The following is a 7,640-nucleotide window of genomic DNA, read 5'->3' as shown; positions in this document are numbered from 1 at the left end:
CTGTATTTAGTAATTGTGTGCAATTGAACTCAATCGTCCAACTGTTCAATTCTCCTTTGCACATGGCTCTGAGGGTGGAAGCTAAAGAAAGGGAAAGAAAGGATTCTCTTAAATGGCCTTTAAAATAAGCAGAGTCTTTTTGTTGAAAAAAAAAAAGTGGGTAGAAGCAGTAGTTTTACAAATCCAAGATAAATGGAATGTCATGGGATGCTTGAGTGGCACAGATGCCTACATCAGCAGCAAGTTAAAATAAGAATGACAAGGGAACTTGTTGGCCTTGTCTCAGCTTCACAGGCACTATCCAGACCATAAAGCACTAGCACCAATGACATAACTCCACCTGTACCCACTTCCTCACAACTAGCTTACTAGAAACAGATAATGCAGCTTATGTGTAGAAACTTAAAAGCTAGATAGTGAGGCTTACCATTTAATGAATAATTAGTGCATGCCAGGAGCTTTACATATATTTTACTCCTCACAGGAACCCTGTGATAATAAGAACATTATAGGTTGACAGATAAAGACAGAGGTTTAGGAAGGTCAAGTATCTTGCCCCAGGTCATACACCAGGTAAGTGGAACATCAGAATTCCCACCTATGTCTGATAGTGGGCTTGGGCTGAATTGCGTCATATATATCCAATTTAACCCCTGGGAAGCACTCCCTCTTGTTACATCCATGGCCCTTCTCTTTTTTCCATTTATGTTTTGATTCCAAATTTTCAGATATTTAAGTGTGTTAAAATTTTCAGTCCTCAAGGGCATCCAAACATGCACACATTTCAGGAATGCTCTACAAACTGCTATGCAGTCAGTGTGGAGTTCCTCGCGGCTCTTGTAAAAACCCATAAATTCTCTGTCTTTCGGGGCTCTTGAGCCACATGTTGTTGACTTTTATGGCTTAAATGGCTGAATGCACCTCACCTTTGCATTTTTATCTTTGATCTTTCTCCAATTATGTATTTCTCATGATGTACAAGAGTATCATTAAATGAATAACAAGTAAAAAAAAAAATCCTTTTTTTTTTTTTTTTTTTTTTTTACATGAGTGACACACACACGGCTTGTGTGTTGGGTACTCCTCTTATGTCCCTAATTAGACTGTGAGCTTGTGGAGGGCAGAGATTGGCTCCAGAACCTCACTCAGCCACACAGTAACTCAGTAGCATACATTTAACGATGGACACCCAGGAAGATGGCTAGAAATGTAGGAGTCCAGAAGTAAGAAGAGATAGAGGAGGGAGGAGACAGGTGTATTCTTTCAATAATTGAATGAGCTCCTGGACTGGTGTTAGGTGCTGGGTGGACAGCGGTGACCAAGCCTGTCCGGGGCTCGGTGGAGGTAGGATGTAAGTCACCCAGAGGACAATTTACCTTGGTGTTCCCGAGGGATGGGGTGGGGGGGGGGCAGGCCCCAGATCTGCAGGGTTCTAGCAATCCTACAGCGCAAGGGCATGAATGAGATAGAGGTGTGTCTCGAGTGAAACGCTTTCATATGCTTGAGCTGCACCTGCCAGGGGCTGGGGCCGGGTGCGCAGCGAGATAGGAGCGCAGAGCCCCGCCGCGCGGCCGAGATAAAGGGGTGTGGCCGCCCCGCCCCGCTGCCTGCTTCTCCACGCGTCGCTCGGTTCCGCATCATGAGGACTGCGGGCGGTGGGGTCTCCTCGCCCCCTACGAGGAACACCGGGAGCCCCGGTCGGCCCGGCCCGTAACCCCTCACCCCCCTTTGTGAAACGTCTCCAATTGTGCCCCATAAGCGGAGTCCTGCCCCAGCGGGCGGACTGCGCTGTTGTACTCCGCAGGGGCTGCAAGGCGAGGACAGCGTGGCCCAGAACCTAAGTCAACACCTCCCCCGCCCCCCGCCCCCCCCTATCAAATCTCCTTCGCTTTTGCCCTCCTCCCGCTACTCCGCTCCACGCTCCTCCCCCAGCTCCTGCCTCCCGCGCAGGACCTGGGGAGGAGGAGGGGGCGGGGGGAGGGGGCGGAGGGGGCGGGGCGAGCGGGCAAGACTGCGCGAGAGTTCCTCCCAAATCCTGCGAGATCTGCCTGCCGCCGCCGCCGCCGCCTCTTACGTCTTTCCCTTTGACAAGTCGCCGCTGCTGCAGCAAAAATAAAGGACGCGGCCGCCGCAGCCGCTGCCGAGCCGGGCTCGGGTCGCCGGAGCCGCGCCCCACCCCTGCCAGCTCCGGAGCCGCGTACGGTAACGCTTCTTCTTCCCCCTCCTGGCCACACCTGTGCGTGTGCCCCGCGGGTCGCGCAAGGCCGGCCGGGGCCGTTCCCGGGCCGCGGCCGAGCGGGGGGCGCCGGGGTCCCGGGTGGGCGGCGGGCGGAGGCCTCAGGGACCCCTCCCGGCGTCGTGCGGGGCCCCCGGCCTCAGGGGCCTGCCGCCCGGGCGCTTGCAGAGCCGCCTTAGGAGCAGAGCCGCTCTCCCCAAGGGGCAGGGGGACCCGCCCCTCCGGCGGCTCTCGCTGTACTTGCCCCTCGACCCGCGGGGGTCGGGCCTCCGACCTTCTCCCCCACCCCTTTATCCGCCGAGGGCCCCTCCGCAGGCCGGGGCTAGGGCGGGGGGGGGCAGCGGCCTGACTCTCTTTAGGGAGAGCCGCGACGCCGGGGTCCCCCTCCCCCCCACCCCCCACCCCAGCCTTTTGAGGGGTGGAGGTTGGGACGACGTGTCTTCCTCCTTTCCTCTGCTTTGGGGGGGGGGGGGCAGCTCATCCCCTGGTAAATCTTTCTCCTAATCTCCCACCTCTGTAACATAACAGTTTATAAAAGCCTGTGCTTCCAGGAGGATAGACGAGCCGCATTGTTCAGTCTGTGGGTAAGGATGAGGATGATGATGACAAGAGCTGTCCCGGGGAACCTGGTGAAGCCTTTTCTGTGATGGGGGTAGGTGCTTGGGAGACAGGAGCGCCGGAACTGGTTGGTACCACCTTGCCCAGGAGGTTATATAAAAAGCCATGCTGTCCAACCCAGAGAGCTGTGAGCAGAGACAGAGCTTGCTTGATTTTGGAATAATGTCTACAGTACTGGAGGAGATACGGGTAGTCAGAATTGCAGTTACACCAGATTGGGACTAACTTGCCCTTGTAATTCCATTTCCAGAGATAGCATTTCATGGTTACCATTTTGGTGTTGCTTCCTACCAGACACCTACCTACCAGACACCTGACTTTTTTTTTTTTTTTTTTCTTTCCAGCTAGTACTTGGCTCATCATTACTTGGGACTTCCCCATCCTCTGTGTTTCAAGATGATTTGTCCCTTTGCCCCGCTTGATTAAAACTGGTTGCTTGTTCATGATCACTGGCTCTACTCTGTCATTACAGTCTCTTTCATTGGCTCTGCCGAGATGATTGTTTAAATGGTTTTAAAAATCAAGAGTTAAAAGAGTATCATCTCCTTGGATCTAGTACATACGTGCTTTTTCCACCCCGTGGTGGGCGCTGAAAAGGAGCGGTATTTGTGGAAATCAAACTATGATTATTCACAGTGGGAAGAAACCTCAAGATTTTATAACATTGATTTCAGTTGGTTATTTTTAGGCCAAAATCGTTATGTGATTCTGTTTGTTATAATGCCTTTGTGATTGAGGTGGGATGGATATGTACCTTTGATTATATAGGTTTCTGTGGTGTGAGTTTTTATAAGCAAAACTGAGTGTTCTAGGTCTGGATGTATGTACACACACATGTAATGCACCTGTAGTTGAGTATATCTTGGAAGTGAGTTAAAATGTATTATTTGAGAAAAGAAAGCATTAGGTTGGACAAAGCATAGTCTTATAATATTTCTCCCAAATTATATGACAGGATTATATGGCAGGATGAAACAACCAGGGAGGTTGGAAATCTGGCAACTTTAAAAAATAGGATAGTGTCATTTGTCATCTTTTAAAAATCTTTTTGTCATTTGTCTGAGGTTGTCATTGGAATGGGTTAAATGGCCTATTAAGGCATTTTGTAATTCTGAACTTTTATGAATTTTGCTTTCCCTACGGTTTTCTAATCACTTTACTTCTTAAATTCCTAGTCATGCTGTTTACATGTGACACTTACCATTCATTTGCTGGTCATGTATCCCACTCCCAATGCAGGCATCCTGGTGGTGCATGGAGGGGACAGCAAATGTAAACGTTTGGGTTACTTAGTCTATTAATGTAAACATCTTCTGCAAATCCTGTTTGATTAAAGGAGTTTCAAAGACTGTGTTGTTGATTGGGCTGGATTGGTTAGTAGAGGATGTAAATAATAAATAGCAATTGAATTCTAATTTCCCAAGCATTTTTTTCCCAAAAAAGATGAAATTACTCCTTCTTAAAAAAAAAAAAAAGATACATTGAACAGTTGATCTTTTAAAATTCAGATTTTCAGTACAATAACAATAATAAAGACTTTGTGGTTTGGGATATGGAGAGAATTTTGTTAGGCTAAAATCAAATTGATTTGTGAAACAGTCTAAATTTTATAGTTGGACAACTGTGTAATAAAGTAAAAAAATTACTATAACCTGCAAAAGATAATTTTTTATATACATAAAATTTTGGCTTTACAGACAAATGAAATGCATTGTAATGGCCATATACAGCAGATTATCATGATCTTGAAAACAACAAATTGGTCACATCACTTAAAAGGAAATTTGCAAAGCCAGTAAAGTCACAACAGCTAGCAAATTTTTTTGACTAAAAAAAAAAGTATAAGGGAACATAAAGTAGCTCATTTACTTTTTAGATGCCAGATATGATTTCTATGATTTTAGTTTTTTCTGCTGTCATTTAATGGGCCCTCTAAATTAATCGGAATATTAAATTATAGGTGAGATCCTTGAGCAAAGAAATATGACAGTTGGGTAAGTTGATCAATTGATGGATTTTATTTATTTTTAACTGTTTATTTTGAAGTAATGTTAGACTTACATAGATTTTGCAAATATAGTAAAGAAAATCCCTATAAAATATTCTTCATATACCATCTCCTGATGTTGACAATTTACTTAACTATAGCACAATGACAAAAACTAGGAAATTAGCTTTGGTATAATACTATTAACTAACTACAGACTTTCTTGCAATTTCACTGGTTTTACCCCTAATGGTTTTTTTTGTTCCACAACCTAATTCATTGCATTTAGCTATCTTCCTCTTCTCCAATCTGTAACAGTTCCTCAGTTTTTCCTTGTCTTTCATGATCTTGACACTTTTGATGAGTACTGTCAATTTGTAGAATTTTTCTCACTTTGGGTTTGTCTGATGTTTTTCTCATGATTAGATTGAAGTTATGTATGTTTGCAAGGAAACCACAGAAGTGATGTGTCTTCAGTGCATCATTTTAGAGGGGTGGTGGTGTTGAGATGTCTTATTGCTAGTGATATTTTAACATTGATTACTTTGTTAAGGTGGCCTCTGTTTTCTACTGTAAAGTTACTATTCTACCTTTTGATACATATCTTGGAGGAGATACTTTGAGACTATGCAGATATACTGTTTCTCTTCAAAACTTATTCATACTGATTTTAGCATGTGTTGGTAGATACTGTCTGCAGCAGTTACTGTGGTGTTTACCTAATGGTGATTTTTTTTTTTTATAATACATATTACTGTAATTCTTCTGTTAGGAAGAGGTATTTCTTTCTCATTTGTTTATTCAGTTATTTATTTATGTAATTATAATTTCATGGGTATTTGTTTTATTCTACATGTTATAACCCAATAGTATTTTCTTATTGCTCAGATTGTTTCAGCTTTGGCCATTCATTAAGAGCCTTTTCAGGTTGGCTTTCACTTTTTTTCAAGCACTTCCTTTTATTCTGGCATCATAGGCTATTTCTTTTTTTTTTTTTTTTTCCATAGGCTATTTCTCACTCACGTTGTGTATTTCTCTGAACCAGTCCTGGAATCAATAACTTGTCTAAGGAACTCTGATTCTTTTTATTGGAGAATACAATTTAAATCAAGATCTGGATGCTAGGTGTGCTCACTGGGGTGTCAATGCCCCTAGGCCCTCAGAGGGCCTCAGAGGACAGAGCTAGGAAATATAGGTGTATATACTAATCCTCCCACACATAACAAGTGAGTGCACACATATGCATTTATTTCTATATTTATATTCTATATATATTAAAAACCATGAGCTCATATTGGTAGCTTCTGATCTAGTCCAACACCACAAGGTTCATTCTAACCTCTACTCCTTTCTTATTTGTAACTTTTTTTCTGATAAGAAAAACCTGGCTCTCCTTATCTGTAGACAATAGGTCATATAGATACTAGATCATATCCCACTTGTTCACTTTTATAATGCTCATCAAGTAGTTACTGATTGCTAACCCATTACATTTATGAGAAACGTATTTGCTAATTAGAGTACAGGTTTTTTGTTTTTTGTCTTTATTCTCACAGTATCTAGTCAAAGTATTATTTTCTGAAGTTTTATTTAGGTTCTTCTCCACTCTTTTAGTGTAGTTATGTTATTCATCTGTAATGCAGTTTGGTTCTTTTCTTACTCTTTGTATTCCATTTTGGGTTACCCCCTCAGTCCTGGTTGATTTTGATTATTTATCTAGGTCTCTGAAACATGACTGTTAGTAAACATTACTATATAAAAAGATATAATCAGAGAAATGTCACTCATTCCTATTACCTGATTCCCACCTCCACCCCCTTTCCCCAGTCTGTTTTCCTAGCCCCTAGTCTCTTCAGGTTTTTTTGTTTATCCTATTATGCCTTTTACACAAATGAATAGATTGTATATGTTTTGTTATGGTCCTTTCTTTTTTTCTCATACAATTTTATTTATTTATTTTTAAATATTTTATTTATTTGAAAGAGAAAAAGCATGAGCTGGGGGAGGGGCAGAGGCAGAAGCAGATTCTGCAGAGTGGGGAGTCTGATGTGCAGCTTGATCCTAGGACCCTGGGATTATGACCTGAGCTGAAAGCAGATGCTTAACTGACTGACCCACCCAGGCATCCCTCTCATACAATTTTAATTGAGATACAATTCACATACCACAAAAATTACCGTTTTAAAGTGTACAACTCAATGGTTTTTCATATATTCACAAAGTTGTGCAGCCATCACCATGATCTAATTCAAGAATGTATTCGCCACTCCAAAAGGAAACTCTGTATCCATTAGCAGTCATTTCCCATTCCACCTTCCTTAGCCACTTTTAACCACTATTTTGCTTCCTGTTTATATGAGTTTGTCTCTTCTGGACATTCATGTAAATGGAATCATATAATATGTTGACTTTTGTGCCTGGCTTCTTTCACTTAGCATGATTTTTTCAAGGTTCATCCGTGTAGCATATATCAGTACTCCATTCCTTTTCATGGCTGAGTGATAATTATATGAGCATATCATATTTTATTCATCTATGCCTCATTTGATGGACATTTGGTTTTCCATTTTTTGGTCATTGTGAATATTGCTGTGAACATTCATGTACAAGTTTTTGTGTGAATGTATATTTTCAGTTCCTTTGGATATATACCTAGGCATGGAATTGCTGGGTTGTGTGAGAACTCTGTGTTTAGCTTTTTGAGGAACTGCCCAACTGTTTCCTTTTCCTTTCTTATGTGAAGAGTAGCGTGTTATAGATACTCTTTTGCACTTTACTTTTTTTACTTACTGGAAATCA

The 7,640-nt window shown here is 42.5% G+C and overlaps 1 protein-coding gene across 8 annotated transcripts in view; it reads left to right on the top strand.

Moving 5' to 3' along the window:
* Positions 1-2,051: 2,051 nt before the first annotated feature.
* Positions 2,052-7,640, top strand: part of HERC1 (HECT and RLD domain containing E3 ubiquitin protein ligase family member 1) — a 183,851-nt gene continuing 178,262 nt past the window's right edge. For 7 of the 8 annotated variants that reach the window (XM_038580636.1, XM_038580639.1, XM_038580641.1 and 4 more), the window contains exon 1: positions 2,052-2,197. The gene's annotated coding sequence lies outside the window, so the exon portion shown is untranslated. Of the gene's footprint in view, positions 2,203-7,640 lie in introns of all 8 variants that reach the window. The other variant, XM_038580635.1, reaches the window with a different exon arrangement.

This window comes from Canis lupus, chromosome 30 (assembly GCF_011100685.1).
Source record: "Canis lupus familiaris isolate Mischka breed German Shepherd chromosome 30, alternate assembly UU_Cfam_GSD_1.0, whole genome shotgun sequence".
In the NCBI taxonomy this organism is placed as follows: Eukaryota; Metazoa; Chordata; class Mammalia; order Carnivora; family Canidae; genus Canis; species Canis lupus.
Note: the sequence above shows the minus strand (reverse complement) of the source record. Positions and strands in the feature narration are given on the sequence as shown.